This window comes from Phalacrocorax aristotelis, chromosome 1, assembly GCF_949628215.1.
Source record: "Phalacrocorax aristotelis chromosome 1, bGulAri2.1, whole genome shotgun sequence".
Classification (NCBI taxonomy): Eukaryota; Metazoa; Chordata; class Aves; order Suliformes; family Phalacrocoracidae; genus Phalacrocorax; species Phalacrocorax aristotelis.
The window spans coordinates 118,889,227-118,915,676 of record NC_134276.1 but is presented as its reverse complement, the minus strand read 5'-3'; positions in this window follow the sequence as shown (position 1 = coordinate 118,915,676).

The following is a 26,450-nucleotide window of genomic DNA, read 5'->3' as shown; positions in this document are numbered from 1 at the left end:
CCTGAATCAAATATTTCTGCCAAGATGAAACCTTTGTGTTTCAAAACCACATTTCTGCAAACTAGCACCTGAAACATGTGGCAGTCTTCAGAGCACTTGGTTCAGCCATTCTTGGCGCTCTCCTTCCTTGGCACTGCAGGTGCAGGAATAGCAGTGTATCTGTGAACAGGTAAGATCCATAGCTACTCCATGCAAACTAACAGAAGAGTGAGCGCTCAGATGTATCACCATGCGCACAAGAAACTTCTCAAACCACAAAAGAGCAAACGGTTTACTTTGTAGAAATAGCTATAGGACTGCCATCAGGAACATCAGAAATCACTAAATGATGACAAATGGCAGGCCTAGAAATTCTATGAGATGCCAGTTTTTCAAAAACTGCTGAATCTCCACTCTCTGGTAAGCATGGCCTTTTGAGCTGTCTCCAAAAAGCAACATGCAGAGATGAAGATACTTAAAATTGCTGAAGTAAGGAACAGAGTAAATAGGGGAAGCTTGGGTCACTGGAGTAGAAACAGGCAAATACTGTCTGGCAGAATGAACCAGGAAATGCAAGTAAACTGAGCGAATCACCGAGAACAAACTTCCCAAAGATTTCATGCTCTGAAACATAGCAACCTCTCAAAAAGACTGTGTGAACAGTATTGATGGTTTGATAAAATTTGTTCCAATATTTTGTAAGTTTTTGTAAAAAACAATTTATTCCAAACTTGTAGAGTTTTGTAGCTTGGTTAGGAAGGACAGAGTACATGCAGAAACTTCTCATATCCTTCTCATTGCTATACGTGGCTTTACTTTATGTTGCTCCAAAAATTAATTTCTAACTGATAGGCTGAATTCTCAACTTCTGCTGCGGCAAGATCCTTACCTTGAACCACTGTTTAACACTCCAATGATAAAATGCTACTAAATAAATCATCTGCGTTCCAACATTACCTAAACCTCAGCAGAGGTTTACGTTTTATACAATCTGAATAGGTTGAGCAGGTGGATTACAGAAAGGTAAGACTCAATAAAGCAGCAAGTTAATTATGATTTTTTCCCATCCCCTTCTCATAAGCAGAGGTGCACATGCACTCCAACAGCATTAAAAGCTTCAACAGATAAAAGAGCTTTTTCTGGAAAGCAATATCCAGATGCTGAAGTATTTAAAAAAAAAAAATAAACCAAAATGAACTACAGCTGGAAAAAACAGATGCTGTCCTGATTTTGACCAAGTTGCTTTTGATGTTACTGTTTTCTTTAAGTCGAGTCAAAAACCCAGACCAAATCAAGCAAACGGGTTTATAATCAAAGTAGCAGGCACACTGAATACATCCTTTGTCCCTGAAGTACAAGGCAATCATCATATAATCCTCCCCTGCCATAAAATGCTGTTGAATTAAAAAAAAAACAAACACCAAAAAATGCAAAAAAATACATGCATAACAAACAACCTAGATGTAAATAAACTTAATGCTTTGTTACATTTTGATCTGAAGTTTGAAACTGGGTTTATTACAAATAAGAGTCACTCAGAAAATACAAATTGAAAAATTTTTTCAAAGGGCAAAGGCAAACAAGTTCATCTCTACTCTCAGCCTCCTTCCAAGTTTAAAAACCTGATAATCTCTTTGCCTCTTTGTGAGATTTCTAATATAAAAACAGAAAATAAAAAATAAATTCCTTTTAATTTATTAGGTTAGTATCATATAAAAATGTTAGGATTATGTCATTAACGGAGATATTAAAATTACTTTTTAAAAAACGTTTTAAATATTTTAAACTATGCCTTTTAAAACAGCATCACTAGCTCTATAATACAAATACATAAACAAGTGTTTCCACTGGCATAGGCCTAAGCTCAAAGATCCAAGACAGAAAAGGTCATTTTGCCTGTACCATATCAAAGCAAAGTTTTTTTCCATAGTGTGCTTACAAATACTCTGTGTAGTTCCTCTCCAATAACAAGCAATGTAGTTTACTCTCCATCAGGGAAGTTATTTTGCAGATTATGCACACATTAAAATGACCTCTAGAAAAAATGTACATACCCTTTGGCAAATGAGTATTTAGAAAGAGAACAACAAATTAATGATTAAACATAAGGTGGGAAAAATACATCTACTCTGATCATATTAGCATGTGGGAGCTTCTTTAAGATTCCTTCTGTGTCTTACCCAACTAGGATCTTAACTTAGGCACAAACCTATAAATTAAATTATTGGCTAGCCAAGGCTGGCAACTACTGAGTCAGAAAAAGTGCGTGGCAACTTCCAAAAAGAGGAAGAGTCTGCGTGCTGTTACCTGCAGTTGTTCAGTACAAACTGATTCAGTCACTTAATCTGGCCTGTCAGGCTTCAAGAGGTAGCTTGATGTCTTACATTAATTTCTTAATGACATGGGGGCTTTTGACAGCAGAAGTGAATCACAGTTTTTCTTTCTTATGTTGAAACGCCTCAGTCATTGTAGGCCCAGACGTTCATCTTCCAATTTCACTCTATTTCAATTAAAAATACTAAAAAACACAAAAAAATGAAAGCTAAGAAGCTGAGTAGAAATGCCAGCACAAGGGCCAAAAGACTTGGAAGTCAAAATTGAAGATCAGAAAAGAAAAAGGAACAAAACAAAACAAAGCAAAGGAACAAAACCAAAACAAAGCCAACCCAAACTGTACTACTACCATACAGCAGGAGCCTCTCTGTTGGGCCTGTGTAACTTCTGAGGTTTTCTAAACCTTCATAATTAATACTGGCCTAAGTGAACTAATATAGTTTTACTTTATTTTACATTGAGCCTTCACTGGGAAGCTTTGCAAAAGGAGAAGTAAGAAAGCAGTTTAAAAGAAGCCTTTGGGTTTAAACCTTGTGAAAAATAAATGTTGAAAACTCAGATGATTATTGGAACCCCCTGAAAGTGAAAGGTTTGATGTCTGCAAGATACCAGACGCCACAGGGCTAGCCTATTTCTCCAGTAATTTACAGCAAATTTAACCTTATCAGTATTCAGAACCAACTTTAGGTAGAGAAGAAAAACAATACTATAGAAATATAAGGAGGGGAGATAAACGGAGAGCAGTGAGGAGGAAAAGCATATCATGTCTTAATTGAACTGAGGGTAAGATAGCGAAGGATGATATGGCCTGTAGTTACGCGAAAACACTTCTGATGATCTAGCATGCATGCCAAGTGAGGATGGAGACGCCCCAATACATGTCACTTTCAGAGGAAGTCACTGAAGAACAGGTTTAGCAGCATGCAAAGTACAGCAGCTGCTGTATGCTTGTTAAAGTTGAATGAATAATTTGCCACAAAGAATATGCTTGACAAGCTTAGCCTCTCTCTTTTCATCATGTTCCTAGAATATCGTGAATGGAATGGCATTACTTAAATGTATGTGAATCCCTTTGCAGCATTTCCCTATGTAGGGCTCAGCCGCCAATATTCAGAGGGTTGCTGAGCTGTGTGGAAAAAAAGAGAATCTGGTACTTTTCCATTTCCTGACTGGATGAACAGACATAACCTACTTCCGAGAACAGATGTGCACAAGTACTTAAAAATAGATTTCCACGAGTAACTGGCTATGTGACAAATTCAGTGAGGAAAAAAAAAGAGGGAATATTGAAAGCATGAGTAGGACTGCCTTGCACGCCAGTAGTTTACTATACAAACCTAACTACACCAAAACCAACACACGTTATGTGTGGAGGCAGGTCTTTCTAGTAAAATTCCCATTTCCTGGCTGTTCACGAAATCCAAAAGTGAATAAAAGTTTAAGAAATTCAATTTAAATATTTGAGTCAACAGTTAAGGTTGCTTGTGTTCACTTCATTGTTTAATGCTAATCCAGATCCCACTAGCACTCCTGGGATTAAGTACTAAATTGTATTACCGTTCTTGGTACAACACTTAGTCATTTACACCTACCTAAAAAAAAAAAAAAAAAAAGAATAAAAAATATGCTTCCCTCTCAGTGTCCCCAGGATCTGTTTCTTGTGTAGCACGGCAATCACCGAGAGCACAATTATTGAAATGAAGACGTTGGCAGCCATCCAGATGTCAGTAAGCATACAACGGGTATTACTCACAAGTTTCTCGTGTGCTGTTCTGGGCTGTAATCTGTGAGTTCTAGAAACAGCAAGCTCCCAGCAGTGCTCGTTCCGTCCTTTTGATGCCAGATTCTTTTGCAAAACACTGTCATCTTAGATTAGCAGGAACATTATTTATTTTTTAGTTCCCCATTGGTATTTATTTTTCCTATTCTCTAACACATACCTTTGAGATGGCTGTCCTACCACTGGAGCCTAGATTACAGCATACGCACGAAATGGGTAACTAGAATTGCTGCCACCTTGAATTTAGCTGAGTGAAAACAGGGCCTAGGAGCCACTCTTTGGCATTTCTTGACCTGCCTTTAATGTGGCAGCCTTTTAAAACCAAGTGTGAGCAAACAGAATTTCAGAAAAACATTCTAGGCATTAGCAAGAACACTATCACTTTTGACGACAATTTGACTGTAGTTATCAGTTTTGCGCTCCCCAAGCCAAGAACACTGAGGAAAAATGTAGAGGGTTTTTTTGAGAAGCTGCCACACAGCAGCCCAAGGTAAGTCAATCAGAGAAAGGAAAATGGAATAAGAATTCTGGTTTTAATTTCATGTGTCTGTTTACACAAAGGAAGCTCAGTTCAGCTCCTGAACACAAGCCTACCCATAGCAAAAGCACTTCTATTGCCTTGTAGCCTCTCTTATACGCGGACATACCTGGTCACCTACACCTACTCTGAATTCCAAAGTGAATTTTTAACTGAATGATTCCAGTGCAGGAACAACAATAGCAGGTCCACAGTGAGCAAAAGCCTCATACAACAAATACTTAGGACACCATGTATCTAAATAATATCTATATGAATATGGGCCTTATTACTACCACTTATTATTAGCCAGCTGCATTTCTCTTTTTTCTGCCCTCTGATTGGTGTGAGTATTGTTAAGTCACATAAGCAAATGCAGATTTTTATCTACTTTTTATGTGGACCCCAGGAAAAGCTATGCTGGCAAAACTAGGCCATTTTTAGGGTGTTGAATATTCTCTTTCCTAGGGCACCAAGATCATCTATTACTTGAAATGTTAAATCTGGAAAAAAGGGGGTCACAGGAGAAGCAGGATTTTCTGCATGCACAGTTTTATCTGCTGGGACTCTGCTAGGTCACACTCTGGTTTATTAAGTTATTGAGTCCAGAAGGCCAGCAATACTGCACCTTCGGAGGCTGCAGTAGCACCTCTGTACTTTTAGTAACAGTATTTTTCCATTTATCTGTACCCCAGCATATATGCAGAAATTGACTCTTTAAAAAGCCATTGTTTTGCAATAATGCGATATATATTTTAACTATTAATTGCTACCTTTCCCTTGAATACCTATGGAATACAGTGAGAAAGTGACCGCACTGTTTGGCCTGTTCACTTCAATAGTAATAGAAATGTGATACTGACATGTGTCACTGTGCTTGAGACACAGGAGTGTTGGCTGGAAACGTGCCTTCACCCCCTAGTGCCTTTATCAAGTGCAGTTGTGAACAATGTGTTGTATGACAAGGGTCACTCCCCTGTGACACCCATGGCTGCTGCTACCATTGTTTCCCATTTTGTACAGAATCAAGTCAGAGGCACCAGATCCTCCCCCTCCCATATATACACACCCACATACGTTACTCTCCAACTCTATGAATGCATAAATTGGAATATGATGAACTGAAATTCAATTCCAAGTTCTGCAGCATAAACAGAGATAATTTCTTAACTTCCCACACTATAGAGTGACTTGCAAGATATGACAAACTTTAAGAAAAAATACTTTTTTTATGATACAGTGTCCAAAAAAGACTAGCACCAGACACCACAAGGCTCACAATAAGTCATTTTTAATAAACGAACAGTGAAGTGTCTTAAGTTGTGGTGACTCCTTTTCCTCCAGTACTTCTACATTGATTTACTCTAGTGTTTTGCATGTTTTCAGTAAATATGTCAGAGGCAAAGAAAATAAAAACAAGGTTTTGCTATGGCCATAAGTGCCTCACATTAAAGATAGCTCAGTACGAACTCCAAGAGTTCTGTCGGGACATGCTCTGTAAGTAAAGTCACTTCATCTGCTCTGGACTGAAAATCTATTTCCTCATCCTTCATAGTTTTGTCAATTACACCTGTCAATGCTATTCAAGTGTTGATCAGAAAAGTGGAAAAAGACCAGATCAAGGACTCGGGTGATATCTCTGAGAACAGACAGCTGTTAGCCCTGCTTCAGTCTCGAACCACCCAGGGGCCCAGCACAACCCCTCTGCAAAACTCAGCCCCCATCTGTGCATGTTTCTGAGTTCAAAATTAATTAATGAAAATTAGCTTCAATGCGTAATGGGTGTAAACTATTTCCAGCACAAAAAAGATTACTGCCACGGATCCTAACGTGTTAAGAAGGGATCAGAAGCTGCAGCCACCCTCCAGCAGACATGGGTGCCCTGGGCCAGGGTCTTGCCTTACACCAGCACCCGACCGCCTGCTTCCTAGCCACCTGCCCCACACATCACCCTCAGATGGACGCTCGATGTAAACACTCAAAACCCAGAATTCAGACACACAAAGGCTTGAGGAACAGCTGCGGACACGCGTGAGGGGCTGCCCGCAAGCACAGGGTCTGCGAAGGACGCCCATGACATCTTGCAAACCCCAGACAGGGCTCGCAGAGCTTCCCTATTACAGGGAAGTCGCTAGCATCTCTGGACACTGGCTCTGGGGATGCAGCCTGTCACCCCCCTCCAAAAAATATTGCCCTGCACCACATTCTTCCACTGCTGCCGCTCCTGCAAGGCCAGCAAAACCGGGCCACACATGAGCAGTTGATAGCTGCGCACGGGGTGCCATGCTTGGGAGCGTTCCCCGAGCCAGGGCACGCTGCAGGTGGGTAGGGGTCTTGGCATGGGTCCCCGTGTACAACCCCATGTAGCATCCACGGTGGTGCCGTGCACTGAAAAAAGGAGTCATCTATGCTGAGGAAATTGAGCTCGGCAGTGGGCTTGTTCTTTGGCATGTCCCCATTATAAAAAACAGGTCTCTCCTTGCATCATGAAGACTTATGCTAAAATCTTGAGCTGGGGAAATACGGTGCACCTTACTGTAATATTTTAATGGTTTTGTGTCTCAACCCAAGGAAACAAGCTGACATTGCTGTAAGATGGCACAGCCTTCCACAGACTGATGTGTGCTGTTGCTAGTAAAATCCCAGCAGGCATAATGATAGAACAGTTGCAAGTGTAACCCTAGTCTCGACTGACAATGGTTCACTAAGACATAGTTCCCAACCAAATTTCTTGTATGTAATCATATGTCTGACAACGGCTTACTGTGTTTCAGTTACTGCATACGTGTCTGAACCTCATCCTTTGGAGAAGGTTAAGGGGTAGCCACTGAGCCTCGCAGTTCCCACATGGCTGTGCAAACATCAGCTTTTTCACCCTTAAGTTGCTAATCTGTATAAGGTTACCTAATTTTACACTCAACTGTTACAGCAAGCAGATTTAAGAAAAAAATAAAAACCTGTTATTATGCCCAGAACTTAGGAAAGACTCTGAGGGCTGGTACAAATCTCTGTATTTTCTGGCACTTGTGTTGTCTTTTAAAGTAAATACTGACTTACTAAACTAGGACACCTCAAATACCTAATGGTATCCAGCTTTACAATGTGCTGTCATTGCTTTGAGATATGGCAAGAAAAAAAAGAATGAAAGGCTATATCACTTCAGACTACAAGTTACGACAGCAGGTTCAAAACCCATCAAAAGCACCACCAAGCTTGTTCTTTACTACCTTTATGTTTATATAAATAAAGCAGATACAATCCATGGAACAAGAACTGGTAAATTATTTTTCATGTAAAAAAAATTTCAAGAGAACAATGTGTTTTTCTCTCACCCACAGCAGAAACAGTAAACCTGAAGCCTCACTCTGTTGCGAAATTCAGTGAGAAGTCAAAAATTACTGTGTTTAGAAATTTAGAAATGTTGCTGTGGTGGTCAGCAGGAGCAGGGCTTTGGTTGACACCAATCCCAGTACACAGGGTAAAATGGGGATCGTGCATCAGACTTCTCCCCGGTGATAGGAAGTATTAGTGCATAGCAGCAAGTGGCTGCTACCCAGAGACCCTACACTGAAGAAGAGCAGAAGTGCCCCTATTACAACTCTGGAGCCTTTCTGAAATGAATGTCTTGTGTTGACAGAAAATTTCTGTGCTTTCATATTTTTCAGAGTAGAACAATGAAATAAAAGTACTTTGTGAGAAAAATTGTTCTTTGTTAGTAGAATAGAGAAGTTTTCAGTCAAAGGAGTTTTGAGTGAAAGAAATTCAGTCAGCTTTGCTTCAATATTCTTTTATCCACACATGCCTCAATTTATTATTTTCTTTTAGAGGAGAAGACCATAAAGATTTATTATCCTCTTAGACATAAAGTGAAAGACTGGCCTAAGCCTCTCACTATCAAAGATACAAAAGCAGAAGCTTTGGATCCTGAGATCCGAACAAAAACTGACTGATAACTATTCAGTGCAAAAATTACTCATTTGGGGTGCAGCACGCTTTACCATCCTTCAGTCAAGATCAAGTTCCATTGTCACACATACAAGGAACTTCTTGCAGCTGTGAACTGGTGATTAATCCTTTCTGCAAAGTTATCCTTGGTACACTGGAATCATGAATGAAAGAAAATAAGGGATATCTCCAGCTAAAAATGAAGACATTGTAACTGTACAACACACCCTAAATCTGAGGAGAACAGTGTAGCAGACAGTTGGAGAATAGAAATTGTGCATGAAATTGCAGGTGGTTTTGGCTCATTCATTAAGAAAACTACATCTAGAAGGGACGTGGCCATTTGTGACTTGCCTTCAGCATGTGAATTGATCCATTTGTGGTCTTTTGGACAACAATTTTGACATTTTTGTCTAACAATCGTGGACCTGTGCCCTTCAAACCTCACTATTCACACAGATTACTTCCACAGCATTGGACATTTTTAAGATTTGTCTGGACAGGGTGCTGGGCCATCTTGTCTAGACTGTGCTTTTGCGAAGAAACATTGGCCCGGATGATCCTTGAGGTCCCTTCCAATGTGGTATTCGATGATGCTACAGAGATAACATGGTTTTTAACCCACAGATCCCATTTTTAATAAATTAAACTGTTGCACACATATTTTATTTCTTGATTCACTCTTTTAAGGCTTAGTCAATGTTCCTGGAGTTCCAGAGATGCACTGAACTTATGCAATTAAAGTCATATGTAACTAAAAGTCGTATCGTCTTCCAGAGATTGTATTAGCATGCAAAATAGACCTTGCAATATTAAGATGCGCTGGTCGAAAGGGTATTCTCTCTGTGTCAGTCCTGTAAGGAAAGACTGTGATCCAGTTTTCTGGGTGACATGCTGAGATAGCTTCTTTCCTTTGACCTCAGGAGGGTTCAAAAAGACCAGAGCAGAGAAAGACATTGGCCATCCATGCATAGGGATGTGGGTTTAGATGTAAGTTTTCTCAAATGATGAGCTGTCTGTTTGAAGGAGGGACAGGAGGTGTTACTGAAGGTAAGATGTAAGACAAATGGTTTGGTTTATAATTTTTTTAGAAAACAATCTTTGGAAGACCAGAAATCATGCTGCACTGTTAATAAGATCAGATATGTTCAAACAGCATTTAGTGTAGTCCAATGGCAAATTCAGTATCATAAATAGTAGCCATAGTTTACAGAGCCATTTTTTTCAGTTTTCCCAGTTCATCCCGGTAGCCACCAGTAGGTCCAGAGATCTCAGTAGTGTAACAGTAGGGACACCAAACCAGAGTCACTTGCCAGATGCAAAATTTTCAACTTGCATGTCTATAGCTCATAAAAATGACACACACCTCTGCTATCACTGTATCATTCCTTGTTTATTATAGTTTGCTGCCACTGTCAAGTTAAGAACTGTATTTTTTTTTGTTTGTTTCATTCTACTGACAGTTGAATAGATTAGCCTCCAGACAGTTTCTGTGGCCGTACCTTCGGGCATATTGGAAATGCTTTAGTATCAGAGATCAAATGCATGTCTAAATTCACTAACCAGTTAATTCGAGATTAAGAAATAACATCCAACAATAGAAATTGGAAGAGTACTGAGCAAATAATTTTTCATAAATGTAGGGGATAAATTTACATACATTATTTAACACAAGGAGAATAACCAAGAAAATTATTGCAGGAGATCTATATCAATTACAGCTGTTTTGTTCTGTACTGAAAGCCATGACATGGAGTGATAAGGAAGAGTTCAAGTTTGTTATTCTGACAAATTAATCTTTCCTGGAAAAACATCTAACTGGCTGAGTGCATATGGTCAAAAAGAGACAAGATAAATCATTAGTACTTCCATAGGATATTCAGCCTCAGGATCTCCTAGTGTTTTGCAAACTTTAATTAATTCTTGCATTACTTCGGCGAGAGAGAAAATAAAAATACTCTCTCCAGATTGCTGCCTCCTCTGTAATGACAGTATTTCCTCCAAGGCTGCACACCAAATCTGTTCCCGAGTCAGAGGCTGAACCCAGGCTTACTAACTGAGAGTTTCTGCTCTAAGAACTGGTTGAGCTCTCACAGCAAGCGCAAAGCAAAGTTAAAAGTCCTGCAGACCTCTCGTTGCACTTTATTAAAAAGGAGCACAGAACCTACAAAAAGTGGGACATGAATAAACTGCTGTCAAGGCCACTGCCTTCTGCATTTGTAAATTCCACTCCAGGCTCCCTTCATCTAACATTTTAAAGTGATTTAAAGCTTTGAACTTCGGGTTTGAATTCCTCTGTATAATACGTAAACTTATCTGTTTTGTGGTATGGTGATAAAGAAGATTGCATTGTTTTCATTGTCAGCTGCCAAGAACTTTCTTAGGTGCGAGGTCAGGCTATAAAGCTGTGGTTGTTATTTTTTTTAAATGCTTTCAGAGCTCAAAGGACCAAAACCCTATTAGTATAACATTTATTGTTTCAGTTTCTTTCACCTACTACTCCTTTTCAAATCATCACGGGCTCAGACTGGAGAGAGAATTTTCCTTTTAGACTTATTTTGCTAATGAGCATTTGGACATGATATTCCTTATATTTAAAGGCTGAATTCTGAGAGTAGGTGCACTCGCTAGAATTATGAGCTTAGTTCTAATGAAGAATTGACTCCAGCTGCAATGTGTATGAAATACTCTCAATTCCTTACTCAACTAATCATAAGATGCTTTGACAGAACTGTGTTTCACAGGACTGAGATGTGGTCTTAGCATACCAGGACTCATAAAGCAAAGCAGTTGTGGTGGGGGCCCATATATTTCAGACAAAGGTGGCAAAATTTACTCCTTTTCATTCTTCATAGGTATTCCTGCACTGATCCCAACCAATGCTGCAGGTAATTTGACATTTTTAGTAGAGTTGTATGATTTCATAACTTTTTCCCTGCCCTTATTTACACTAGAGGTTTTTTTAATAGATTTCATTTTAGGCAGAGGTTTTTTTCCCTTAACTGCTTACTGGCACAATAGCATAAAATCTGTTATAAGTACTTATGAACTTGATCTAGATCTGATGGCACCTGGCAAGGAGCCCTGAAGTGCAACAGTCTTCTGGGTGATAATGAACAATATTTTATCACATAAATCTCAGTCAAATTAGCTATTTTTGGCCTGTGGAATTTCTCACAGAAGCTTCCATCATTACATCTGATCCGGCTTCTCTAAATACCGGTGTGGGCTACTGATGGAAGGCAAGCCTCAATCTGACTGTGGATTAGCCCACCACGGACTAACCTTCTCAGAGGAAATGACAAGATTTTATTGCCTGGTGGGATCCTCCCCTCTCCCTTTCTGCCTTTTCAGATGAAGCTACTGCCAAGGCCTTTTTCCTATGAGTGTTGAGCAGTGTTATAAACGTTTCAAAATTAATAAAGCAACCTGCTATGCCTGCTGCTGTCTTGTATACTGCAAGTGTGCGCTCGTCTGGAGATACACTGTCCATCCCCACTTCATTCCCTGCAAGCTCATTTTCTAGAATAATGCCTACAAAATGTCACCAGTTAATAACTGTTATTTTCAATTTCTTTCCTCTTGCTTCTGTTTCACCTTTCACAAATGTAGATGATGACAGCAGAATGTAGAGGAAGTAGGCATGCTTCTAGTGGAGCAGGGAAAGGCTAACAGCCTCTCCACGTTAACTTTAAGCATCTACCTTATAAGTTAAAATCTTTTGTGTTGTTTGAAAAAGTGTGAAAAAAAAGTGTTTAGCTTCCATTTCTATCATCTTCTGCTCCCATACCATAGAGAGGTTGCGTGCCTTTTCACAGAATTAATGGTCTTCATTCAGACTGTCACTGAAGTAATTTAGTGAAATTGATAGTCACTCCTCTATCACCATATTGAAGAAGAAAGCTGGTTGTAAGAGGAGCTGCTGCAGCTGATGTGCAAAAACTTTAAGTTCTCTACTCCTCTGAAGGAGTGAGGAGACCCCGTGTTTGTATGCTACCCTCCCCAGAGCTCATGTTGTTTTGCAATTACTACAGCCATCCTACTGACCGAGCAAGGTCCTTTCCTAAGAAGGGTTTAGTGTCAAAGTACAGCTGCTGTTGGTCTGCAGTTAAAACCATACCTTTTTGCAAAAGTAAGGATTTATCCTGAAAGTCACTAGAATTCAATGGTAAATGCCCAGGTAAGAGAACCTGCAGTTCTCATATTTTGCATACTCCACAGCTGCTTCTCTTTGGGTTGACACTGCCTGCAGAGGATTTGAGCAGTATTTGGAACATTATCGCCCTGTGTAGCCAACTGATGTGAACTGCTTATACAAAGTACATTCAACAGAGATGTAAATTTTTAAATATGCTATGTCACTCTTGCTTAATCCTCTATTTTAAACTGTGAATTCACTCAGGCAAGTTGTAGTTTTCCTGATTCTAGCAGAGAACACAGTGTATGTGAGACATTGCCTCCTTTCTGAGAAGGCAATTCTACCCTTAGTTTGTCAGTGCTTGATTATTAATTTTTAATTATCATTTAAGTGGAAAGTTCCCTGGAATGTCAGCAAGGTTTTCTTATCTTAGTGACAACTGCTGTCTCTCTTACTTCTAGTTGTGTAATCTGTGGTGTATTTTTACCTCTTCTTTCTTCCCACTAAAGCAGTCTTTAGCTATGCTGCTTTAAGCAGAACACTTAAAAATGTGGAGGATGTGCCAGTGGGTTGGCAGAATCCGGTATTTGCACAATGTTTTTTTTACATTAATGTGAAGTTTGACAAATATTCTGTTTATATTCAGTAGTGCCTTTGTTTAATAAAATGTCTGTACATATGTGCATATTTTTGGCTAAATGGAGTACAGAATAAAGGTATGATTTATGAATGGTGCCAGATTTTTTTTAATGAAATGTGCAATATTCTATAGCTAACAAATATAAACAGTTCCATTATAATGCATTAACCACTGAATAATCTACCGGGGAGAGAGGCGGGTACATATGTGTATATTACATTATCGATACACCCCCTTGTCTCTTCTGTTTCAAGCTCAAAATAAAAATCAATCCCCAAACTGCTAATGTGCAGGCACACACCAATTGCTGTACCAAGTCAAAGCAATCAAATGACTTACTCAATGTACGTGGGTTCAGATGCTGGAGAGGCAGGAGTTAACTTTTTGTAAAGGACAAATTGCCTGGTAACATAATGTTGAAGATTGGGAAAGAGCAGATTTTAATTAGTTTATAGTCTGAAATGGCTCCCCTGTAAACTAAATAGCAAAAGTCCTTCTGTTCCTATGATAATTTTCACTGCTCGTCCTTGGACCTGTATCTATTTCTAATACAGTTTCTTTAAGAGGGATAAATGAAGTGAACAGAGTATTTGTGATGAGACTACCATTACTATGATACAGCTTTGCAGTAGGTTTATAATTATTCTTCAATCCTTTCTTCAGTGGTTACCAGGCAGATGAATATGCCTTGGGATGTTGCAGTCTGCAAGCTGGACTCCTGCAAGAATCCAGATGTAAAAGTGAAATTTTAGAACTGCTGTTCAACCCTTTTTTGTCTTTTTTTTTTTTTTTAATTACAATAATTTCTGCCATTTGGCTCACCCTGCAGTCCCACAGGCTCTGGGATGGGAGAAGGAACAGGAGTGACTGGCTGGAAGCTGTGGGAGAGGGAACAGTAAGTGGAAGGAATGCAAAGGTGTTGTCCGAAAAGTGTCGCCCAGTGTGCAATGAGTCAATAATCTCACATTCAGGAGAGACTTTGTTAATTTATTTCAGGGTAGTGCAAGCCTGGGTGCTCAGTGGTTTTCTGCAAACCAAGCACACCAAAGCCAGCTACCTCATTATATTTATACAATAAATCCATACATATTCTACCTATCTAATGCGTATTCATTCTAATCTACATAGGTTGTGTAATGGCATTAAGTCACTCCTCTTGGCTCCCCTTCAGATTCTTCTGCACATGCCTTCCTCTCTTTGGGGGTCATGGTGGTCTTTACAGATGAAGTAACCTAACCCTTTTACCTGTATATGGTCGTGTGTTATGCAAGGACAATTTAAGGCTATTTTCTCTTGCCAACTTGCTAACTTTCCATAATTTTCTTCTAAAAGGAACACTTGTCCCTGATTAAATGGATAATCGCTGATGGTCAAGATATCCCATCCCTAAGCTTCGGTTAAATAGTAAAGGAGTCTAGATTCACGCTAATTAAACATATATAATACCTGTTCTTTCCAAGGGGGCGGTTGTTCTCTTACAAAGGGAAGGTAGATCTTAAGCTGAAGAAACTCTGAAAACCCTGCAAACAAACTTAATTTCTGATTAAAGTTTTCATGAAACTAAATTATTCATCTGCCTAATCATGCTGCTCTAATGATGTCAGAATGTTTCCTGATTTTTTAAATTAACATCTGTTGGAGAAAGAGACACATGACTGTGGATGAGGTGAGGGCCAGAAAGGGAGAGCATCTTGGAGGAGACAGGTGTGGCTGGAATTACTGCTCTTACAGAAGTTTCTGAAGGCTCTGGTGGACAAAAAGCAGCCTCAGGGAAATTGTGCTGCCTAGTTGATTATCACTTATATGGTGAATGCTGATAGCTTCTACTTGTTATTCAAAGCAGTAACGGCATAATGACAATTGCTACTGGATGTTTTTTTCCCCCTTCACATTCATCTTGAGTAAGGCAACTGCTCACCTCTCCATTACTTGTTTACAAATTAATAAATGGGAGAGAATGGTCATGTACACACACTTGTGAACAATGGGCAAGTGGAAATGGCTGCTTGGCATTCACTGTGCATCCATATTTAGGCCTATGAAACAGTAAAATTAACCTCCTTAAATTAACATGTTGGCGTATTGCTGGGCATTTCTGGGTAGTGAAAAGGCAGGGGTTCAGCCTCAACTGATTCCAGCTTAAAAAGTGTGGAAAAAATGAGTGATGCTGATGGAATCACCCACCAAGAAAGCTAAGAAATGAAACCAGAGGCCTCAATGAGCGCTACTTCTGTACTCAGCAGCAGTGATTTTAAACAAACAGAACTTTGCAGGACAAGAAAGAGGGAAGGTTGTGGAGAAGGTGGGAAAAACAGTAAAATACCAATTTGGAAAACCTGATAGGCAATGGGAAATTTCTTTTCCTGGGCCAGAGTGCATTGGCTATAATCCCAAGTCAGTCTTCCTCCATTTGATAGATGCTTGGAGTTAGTTAGCTGCTACCTTCTTCCAGCAGGTATCACCTAATCACAGTTTGCAGTCCATGCTCAGGAACCCCACATTTTAGGCAGCCCCAATCTATCATTCCTGAGAGATGTAGAGTTTATTATCCCTGCTGTATCTGGACCACAACTCAAATGCCTTCTTGTGGCTAGTGGGGTTGATGACCCCAGCCTGAACATCTTTTTACCTGGTCATTTGTCAAATGCTGTCAGCACTCCCACTTTTCATTAGACCACCTCTTTCAGCAGCTCCAGCAGCATTTTGGGTCTGTTGGACAAAGTCAGTGCATTATAGGTTTCCTTTGCTGAATATTTCCACTGAGACTTTACCCACAGAAGACAGGTTTTTTCTCCCCTCTGTGGTCTCACAACGCTCTGTGCCCTCTCACTGGTGGTCAAGGTGTTGCTTTCTGCATTCACAACAAAAATAATTCTCTGGCCAACACATTTTTAAACATGAATGCAAGTGTTAAAGACATCTCAGCTTTAAAAATACATTTGTGTAGTGGGTTTTGTTGGCTTTTTAAAAACAAAACTCCCCAGTTCTTTCATAACATATAGGCAAAGGACTTCTGGCCTCTCTGATCATATCTTCTATCTCTTCAAAAAGGTAATTTGGAGAGAAAAGGAAGGAAAGATGGAGAGAGGATTGAGTGTGCAGTGAGAAGGAAGTACAGCAACTGGTGTATGGTTAGGCATAGGAAAGGAAGGCTGTAGCCAAAGCCAGGCCATTGTCACAGGGGAGAGAAGTTCCAGCCTAAAAAAGCCAAAATATTGCTGCTACTGCGCAATTCCAGCACCTAGCTGATTTTTCTCTACTATCTTTGGTAAAGACATTAGGAAACAGACATTGCTCTCAGTATTCCAAACCAGAGCCTCTTGCACGGATCTGCCCTGATTTCGGTATTGCTCTTGTACCTTCTAAACTGGCAGTCACGCATCTGGTTCCTTCCAGTTCTGATCCAGAGACAGCACATTCCTTAAATTAGACTTCCATTTATCTTAGTTATCTTGATTTATGCAGCGTTCTGTGGAACATTCATCATACAGCTAATCCTGAGTAACCTTGAGTAATATTTTAATCTCACTGCCCCTAATTTTACCCTTTCTTTTCTCAGCCTTAGCCTTGAAGACTTCACTTGCTGCCCTTGAAAAAAATACCTGTAGAAGCTTCACAGATATCTCATACTTTCCTCCTAAATTTCCTTCCAGACTCTTTCTTTCCCCTCAGCAGGTTTATTTCCCCACCACGGTTAAAACTGCTGCAATGTTTGAGGTGTTTTAAAGGGGCAACTCGCTGGTGTGACAGTGACTGCCTACAAAATTTGGGGGCTAATTTCACAGCACAAAATTGTAAACTATTGGCTCCCACCAGTTCTCAATGTATTCTTTATTGAATTTGGGGTTACGGAGTTATTCTTATTATGAGTTTTATTTTGCTTTTCTGGAAACTTCAAAATGTTTAAAACTTTGTTAAATTGTTTGACAAACACTTCTTGTGTGCCTCTAGACAGAATTGCTAACCAAGGCATCAAACAATACCTCCCAGCCATTCTATTTCAGATTCTTTTCTTCAGGGACTAGGTCTTATTTATTTAATGTTTAATACATTTTAAACCTCAGTCGTGTTCTCCGTTATCATTCTCCCACACTCCCATGATCTGTGAGCTTCTGAGGGTGCATCTTTAGCCAGGCTTCTTGCTAGCCAGATCCCCTCTAGGCTGCATTCTGCAGACTCTCCTTCCCTTTGGAGCCAAATATGATAAACAAGGATCTTTCCATATCCAGGCTTTCTGGCAACAGCTCTGCAGTAATCCCTTGCAGCAGAACTAGCAGCCTTTTCTCATGGTGGTGACCTCAAAGCTCTCTTCTGGTCTGGGGCCACATAAACCTGAAATTAAACCTGCCTCCCTCAGAACTGGGTCATTCCACAGAACCCCAATGATTTACACTGATTGATTAGAAGAGTACCCTCAAACCTATCAATAGTTTTGCACTCCTTCCTGTATTTCATGTCTCCTCTCTGTACATGCTCCTTTTTATTTAGAAAAAACTTGGAACAATAAAAGGAATCACCCTGTATTTAGTTAGCAAGTTTATGCAAACTGAAGCATGAAAAATTCAGAGGCCATGCTAAAAAATTATTCTGTAGCTCAACATGACGTGTGAGGATCTGAAAGGTCTCCAAACAGCAAGCAATTTCACAAACCATACTCTATGCACAGTAGTGCAGAGTATACTAAGGACCGAACTGCAGCCTTAATGAGTTTTGTGCCTTGATTTCTGCATATTTTACTGCTTTAATCTGAAAAATAGCCACAGGCAGCCAAATTTTTTAGGTCTCACCATCTTTATGAAGCTATGTGCTGGTTTTGGCTGGGGTAGACTTAATTTTCTTCACAGTAGCTAGTGTGGGGCTAGGGTTTGGATTTCTGCTGGAAACAGTGTTGATAACACAGGGATGTTCTCATTACTGCTGAGCAGGGCTTACACAGAGCCAAGGCCTTTTCTGCCTCTCACCCCACCCCACCAGCGAGCAGGCTGGGGGTGTGCAAGGAGTTGGGAGGAGACACAGCCAGGACAGCTGGCCCCAACTGACCACAGGGATATCCCACACCATATGATGACATGCTCAGTGTATAAAAGTGGGGGAAATGGAAGGAAGGGGGGAAATTTGGAGTTACGGCATTTTGTTTTCTCAAGTAACAGTTAACGTGTGATGGAGCCCTGATTTCCTGGGGATGGCTTAACACCTGCCTGCCCATGGGAAGTAGGGAATGAATTCCTTGTTTAGCTTTGCTTGTGTGCACGGCTTTTGCTTTCCTTGTTAAACTGTGTTTAACTCAATCCACGAGTCCTCTCACTTTTACCCTTCTTATTCTCTCCTCCATCCCACTGCGGGGGAGTGAGCAAGCGGCTGGGTAGTGCTGAGTTGCTGTCTGGGGTTAAAGCACAACAAGTGGTTTGATAAGAGTTTAGAATGGGACTTGTTGCCTTTGCTTTCTCTTGAGCTCACTTCTGAGCACTTAATGAATCCAACTCGAACACAGAAAAGGTGCAGCTTTGTTGCCTCCATGTTGCTTGCCATGGTGCAAACTTTGCATGCTTTCTTGCCTTCCTGTTCTGGGTTTCTGCTGAAAACAAAAGAGGTAGGAAATTTTTTATTGCAAGATTTCCCACAGGAGTATTTTATGTAGGCTGGGATGTTTGCCAGCAGAACAGTACACAACAAATACCACTCCTTGGTTAAAGGCCTGAATATGTTACCGATGACTGAATTTTTCTAACATGTAATGTGTGCTGAGGGATGTGTATGAAGTAAAAAGGGTGCGCTTGTACCAGTTTCACAGGAACTATATATTTACTTCCCAAGTGACCACGACCGCGGCTGGTACATTCATGGGTAACTCTAGTAAAGAAGAAACATGACAGTGATGACCTCACTTGCCAGACACAGCACACATCTTCCTGATGATGAATGAAAAGCATTGATGGGATTGCACAGAGATGTTTGTCTGGGCAGCACTCTTTTCTGAACTGCAACCAGCAGAGCTGGAAATCTAATAGGCACTGAATTCACATACATGTCTATAAAATTTTTCTGAACATTGCAGAAGGTCTTCTAGTGGAAAGCATGAGACAATGGTCCTGGAAACATTCTGACAGTCATAGAAGACTCAGATGCTCATTTTAACTGTGAAATGTAATCAAATGGGAAAAGTAGATTGCAAGAATTTCCAAGTGCCTGTTGCAGGACACCTGAGTTTGTTCACTTCTTCCCTCATTTTCCAAAAGCCTTTAAAAAAATAAAAATGTACTGGAGATCCTGAATTTTCTTTTTTTCTTTGTTTAGTTTTTTTTTTCCCTACTGGGAAAGGAAACAAGGAACATGAATATACATAAAGAAAGAAAAGCTCCTACACAAATACCACTTCAGTTGGGATAAAGCAAGTAAACAAAAACTTCTTTGTGGACCAGATTTTAGTACATTTTTGATAGGAGAATTTTTATTTGAGAAAGGTTATCACAGAATCACAGAATCACAGGTTGGAAGGGACCTCAGGGATCATCTAGTCCAACCCTTCTAGGAAGAGCAGAGTCGTCTAAACAAGATGGCCCAGCACCCTGTCCAGGCGACTCTTGAAGGTGTCCAACGTGGCCAAGTCACCCACTTCCCTGGGGAGATTATTCCAATGGGTGACTGTCCTCACTGTGAAAAATTTCCCTCTCGTGTCCAATCGGGATCTCCCCAAGAGCAGCTTGTGCCCATTCCCCCTTGTCCTCTCCATGTGACTCCGTGTAAAAAGGGAGTCTCCATCTTCTTTGTAGCTGCCCCTTAAGTACTGGTACATGGTGATGAGATCCCCTCTGAGCCTCCTTTTCTCAAGGCTGAACAAACCCAGCTCTCCCAGCCTATCCTCATATGGCAGCCTTCCCAGTTCTTTGATCATCTTGGTGGCCCTTCTCTGGACCCCTTCCAGCCTGGCCACATCCTTTTTGTATAGCGGGGACCAGAACTGCACACAGAACTCCAGGTGTGGCCTGACAAGCGCTGAGTAGAGTGGGAGTTATGTATTTAAGAAATATACAGGATTCATCAAATTCTGTTTTAACCAACAATGTTGTGTCACCTTTTTTGAAAAGATCCTCCTCTTATATCAGGTAGTTCAGAAACAGTATTAAATGCTAAGAGAAATTGAACGCCTGTTTAGCAAACACAAACCTTGAGTAGAAAACATTACCGACCTTATAATTTCGATCAGTTTGAATATGAAAAGGTAGTTTTATATTCCTTGCAGAAGAGATGAAAGACATTTGAACTGTTGATCAATAATTAAAGTAGTACTGAATATGATAGTACTTTTCCATCTCACCATGTGGCAGATAGTTGGACAAATCCACCTTATTTTCATTGCCTTTTCATCCAACAAGGATTCTGCTCTTTGTGTCCAATAATCAGCAGCCTGACCAGAAGAAAAAGCTATGCTACAGTCACATAACTCCAACGAATAGTTTTATGACTTCTGTGTCTTCTGAATGTGTCAGAGGGTTGGAATAGCAGCTAGAAGTGAGTAGTTCTATGCCCCGCTCAATCAAATAGGCTGGGCAAAAGTAAAAATCTGATATGCAGCTAAGCAAGAAAATACTGCCACCTCCAGTGATCTCTGAATTATCAGTGAATTATTCAGTTGATTTCAAAATACCAATAGCATGGTATATCGCTAAAAAGCTTTTGAACCTAAATAAATTTATGCATTTATTTTAAACATAAAAATATATATATTTAGGTTTACATTGAGACATGCTCAGTCTAAATTACTTCTCCATAAAAAGTAAAATCATACAAGTAAAAATATAGATGTATGATATGAAAAAGCAGTAACTTCTGTACTCTTAAGCAGACTTTTTATTGAGGTTGTGAAGAGTGCTCATACACAGCATCTCTGGGAAACTGAGATTCTCTCATAGCAGTTTGTGTCAGCTGTTGATGGTGTAGTGAAAGGATGTGTTGAATGAGTGTCATGTGGGAGATGGCCGTACTGAAACAGTTATTGATTCATCTCCATTGATTTTGGCAGGAATCTTCCTGACATAGACTTTGATGTTGAAGGATGCTGAACTACTCCCTTAATACCCCTGGGGATGGGGTCTCAAGAGCTTCACTGGAGACAATTTCTTATTGATTTTAAGTCTTCTGGTTGTAACATGTATCACATTAGTCTTGCGAGATGAAGCCAGCAGAGGCAGCACCATAGCAGATACGATGGCCCTGTGCTCGTCATGTGTTGGCAATGTTTGTGGTACAATCCATTCATCGCAGTTGTGTGCAATCCGGTGTTCCAGGTTCACAGCCTGGCTGCATGCAGGAACAGGGCAAAGCCAGGCACCTCTTCCAAAAAGTCCTCTCTTCTCAGGGACCAGAGGATGAGGGCTGCAGGGTGCATGGCACACACCACCTGCGTACCTGATACATGATTTTCTATGCACCAGCAATGCATAGTCTGGAAAATAATTAGGCATGAAAAAGACTGAAGATTTCTAGCTCTCTTTAAACAGACTGCTGCTCTTCTGTGAAGAAACTGAAGTGAAAAAAGACTCTATGACTCCAGTGTGTCTCCATGAGAGGTAATGTTTTGTATCTTTATATCACATTTTATATCTTTAAGGTAGCATTTTTAAGGTACTAAAGCCAAAAATAAGCCCTGGAACTAATTGCTAAAATTAAAATAGCAACTAGGAACTACCTATGGCTTGGAAAAATACATACTTATATGTAACATAAAATATATTTTTGCTTTTATATATGTGTACACACCACTTCCATCAAGCCAATCCCATTTATTTAGCACGTGCATATGTGTTTCTGTGCGCATAACCCTCCCAGAACAAACAAGTATTTGCTGAATAAAGTCTTACTATATATATGCAGCCACAGATTAGTTTCTATCGTTTTCATTCTGTAATTGTTCAGCTGCCCCAATATTTTTTTTGAAAGATAAGAATTTTATGTTCCTGAGCACAACTGGAAGTTATCTGCCACTGAATTGTATCTGGTTTTGTGGTCACACATCAGTGATACTATAACTCTTTATATTAAAATTGGTTTAGATCTCCAGATGTTTTTTTGATGTTCCATTAATTTGGGACTTTAATGTAGTTTCCTGTAAGCATTTCAAGGGAAAAAAAAAAAGAAAAAGAAAAAAAAAGAAGTTAGCTGAAAACTTTGTACCATTTCAGTCTACTCTATTACTGTAATGCTTGTGTGTGGTAAAAAATCTTGGAAGGCAACCCTGCAAGAGAGTGGCATTCTGGCACTGTCCAGGCAGGAAGAGGCATGGGGCGAGGGGATGCCACAGGGGCTGATGACCACAACGATGCAGCGCTGACCCACCACACAACGCTGTGCTTACTTTTGCCCTGTCAGAGCCCCTCATCATCTACTCAGACAAAATGGAGAATCAGATCACTTTTTCTCATCTGCATCCATGACACACCTGTGGACACAGCTGGGTTAGCTGTCATTGTGAATGTGGGGGAAAAAAACAGACAAAAATTTTTTTTTTTTACTTCCAAGCTGGAAAAAACTATGTGTTCAAGTTTAAGCTGATTTGGTTAAGAACCATGTATCTGTTATAGTAAATTTATTTTTTTCCCTGTCCTGAATCTGACTGGATCCCCAGGGAAAACAGCCCCAGCACCATTTGGTAGCCCCTTGCTGGAACAAGATGTCCTGGTAAAGTTCAGCAGCTTTAGGGATTTCTTAGTGGGAGTAGCCTGCAACACTGAGCAGGCCTCTTGGGCCTTTTGATTGACAGATGATAAGTCACCTAACATCACCTTGGAGCCATCATCTGCAGAAGGTACAGAAAAATGGGGAAAACCAGGTAGAGGGAAATAGGGAGTGCTCTCTGGTAGCTTGTAGTTCTGGACCATAGCAAAGCTCTGTGCCCAGTTCTGCCAGGTATATGAGCAAATGCCTAACTGAAACACCCGACTTTGCTTACGACTGTGAATGATGTTCCACATGCTCTTGGAGCAAAGTGCTTTAACAAAATGGATCAGGAGGAGGTTTGTCCCTTTTCATGATCAAATCCAACAAGTCTCAAACTGCTCATGCTGAAGTCAGCTGGAACAGTTAATCCCATGCTCGAAAAGAAATACCAAAAGACCTATTTCGCATGTTACCGAAGAACCAGCCAGTGTCTGATTTGCTGCTTTCACATTACAATTAAGCTTTTCACTGTGATATATTTCATACATGGATTTTTCTGCAAGTGTAGATTTTTGCTAAGAACAAAAAAAAAAAAATCTGACATTCTCAATTAGGTATTAAATGAAGGCAGTGTGAAACTAATAATTTTGGTATAATAAGAGGAAATTAAAATGACAACTAAGCATTTCTTCCTCATAAAGTTTCAGCCGCAGAACTTCTGCAGAATATTATGCTATGTATCTACTGCAATGTTTACAAAATCCTTCTTAACCTAACTTATTTTCAAATAACCAGACAAGAGTGTCTGTCAGACCAAAAATAAAACACCATTGTTTCATGCTCAGCAAAATATTCTTTATCAAACAAAATGAAAACAAGTTGAACTAAAGCGCACAGAGTAACATTTGGCAAAAAGGAAGTAAAAAAAGCACAGACTAAGATATCTGGCAGGCTATACTAACCATGAAGCAAAGGAAATATTTGGAGGGACACCTCTGCATCTGTTCTACCGACACTATTTTGCTATGTGAGAAAGACTATTAATTGGAGCAAGGAGTTAACACTGAGTGAATAACACTTGGATGAAAATTTCCCCCTTGTAGTGGGTAGGACGGGTGGTTAGGACACTCATCTGGGTTCAGGCCATACTCCAGTGGATGCTGAAGTCTGGCAGCATTGACAGGAAGACCTGAGAGCTCCTTCTCAGAATAACCTCATCATGGGGAGACCTTATAGCAGCCTTCCAGTACCTGAAGGGGCCCACAAGAAAGCTGGAGAGGGACTTTTTACTAGGGCATGCAGTGATAGGACAAAAGGTAATGGCTTTAAACTGAAAGAGGGTAGATTTAGATTAGATGTAAGGGAGAAATTCTTCACTATGAGGGCGGTGAGGCACTGGAACAGATTCCTCAGAGAAGCTGTGGATGCCCCATCCCTGGAAGTGTTCAAGGCAGCCTAGATGGGGCTTTGGGCAACCTGTTCTAGTGGAAGGTGTCCCTGCCCATGGCAGTGGGGCTGGACTAGATGATCTTTAAGGTCCCTTCCAACCCAAACCATTGTGTGATTCTATGTGGGCATTTCACAGGAGGGACGAGATACAGATTTGAAGCTCCTCAGAGAGTAGAGTGACAGAATTGAGGATTCCTTGCACTCCAGAGAACATCCCAACCCCTTAGCTATCAAGCAAAAGGCTGAGACCAATGATACCTTCCTCTAATCTCTGTGTTCAATTAGTTCTTACCGCCTAATAAATTTGGGTTATCTTCCTGACAACAGAACCCACATAGTTTGGCTAACTGTTGTACGCCAAAAATATAAACACATTTCCTGGTTCTAATTGGCATAAATTACTCTTGCTGGGTGTGGGGGGATTGGATGTGTGCCAATTCATCTTGAAGGTTGTTTACTGATTTTGTGTGTTAGAACCTTTAATCAGATCAATTATTTATGTTATCAGGTGGAGGAAAAAAGTTGTAAGGAAATGCTTACCAACTATTGAGCCAGTTTTAAAAAAAAACTCAACAAGCTTGGATCCAAACGGAAAAACCCAATCTATCTTCAAATTATTCTACAGATTTATTAGTATGCTCAGAAAATTATTATGTACAAACTGCTCTTTTGCTTCTTTAATTAGATAAAAATACATGTCACCAGAACTTGCACAGTCCCCATTCCTTAATCCTGCTAATAGAGAACAAAAGTAGTAACGAATCTATCTGGAATCCTTTTCCCATCATTAGTAATAAAGATTACGTTTGTTAGCTAGCTTAAAGGAAGAAATAAAAAGCAGATATTGGACACAAACTCAGCCAGTGTAAGATCCTGCCTGTAGGCATTACATGCATGGGAATGTAACGGTTTGAAAAAAACCCTACCCGCTATACACTAATTGGTGATAAGGTGTAAACCAAAGGCACTATCTTTAACAAGAAGGGAAAACCTCTAATAAATGTTAACAAAATTATAGCTTCACAGCCTTTTATGATTTAAATTATTGACCAAGAACAGAGTTTTCAAACCTGCTGATCAATTTTGAGGAGGGTTTTTTTGTGTTTCTTATTCCCATCAAATGATTTTTGAGGTGTTCTTCATTTCTGAAAAGAAAGACACATTAATCTGAGATGCCTAAATGCAAACTCATCTAGCCAGGTACAGAAATGTAAGTCAAAAGAGCACATCATTCTTTAGTGTTTTGACAGACAAAATATACTGTTTCAGATAAAAATTAATAGCACAAGTAACTTTTTGGTGGAGTGTTGGGAAAATAGGGAGAAAACGTGTTTCCAGTTAAACATAACAAAAGCCAGCACTCAAAGAAAAATGCCACTGGAAATACCGATATTGCATATCATTACATGTAAATGCAAACTTGAAAAGGAACTGTCAAAACAAGCCAAGTACTCAATTCTACCTTCTTTCCTACAGTGCACATTGTGCTAAAATACTTTGGACCGTACACATGAGGTGTCCTAGCCAGTCCTCTAGTGACAGCTGTGACTAGCAGCTTAATGGTACAGTAGTGAAAAATCAAACCCGTATATTTAGTAAACCGATTTTAAAATTCCCTCTGTCCAAAAGCTCTTGTAAACAATCAGTAACAATTCCTGTATTGCGGACTTCAACTTCAAAGCTACAAAAGCTTACAGTCCTGTATAGCTCCACTTATATTTTGTTCCCTTTTACTTTGATATGGATCAGAGACTAATCTACACCCTAAACTAAGAGACAGAAGAAACACTCGATTTTATCGTTTGGGAGTCAGACATGACCTCCATTGATGTGTAAGCTACTTTTTAATCAAATTTTTATTTAGCTTTTGAAAAGTTATAATATTTGTAAGTTGTTTGAACTTTTCAGTACATTACCCTGTGTGTAAGTCCTGTTCTGCCACAGTCTCAGCTCCATTGAAATTGGGGCTCTTCTGAGTGCTGACATCCATAGGCTTTGAATCTGAAGACCATTG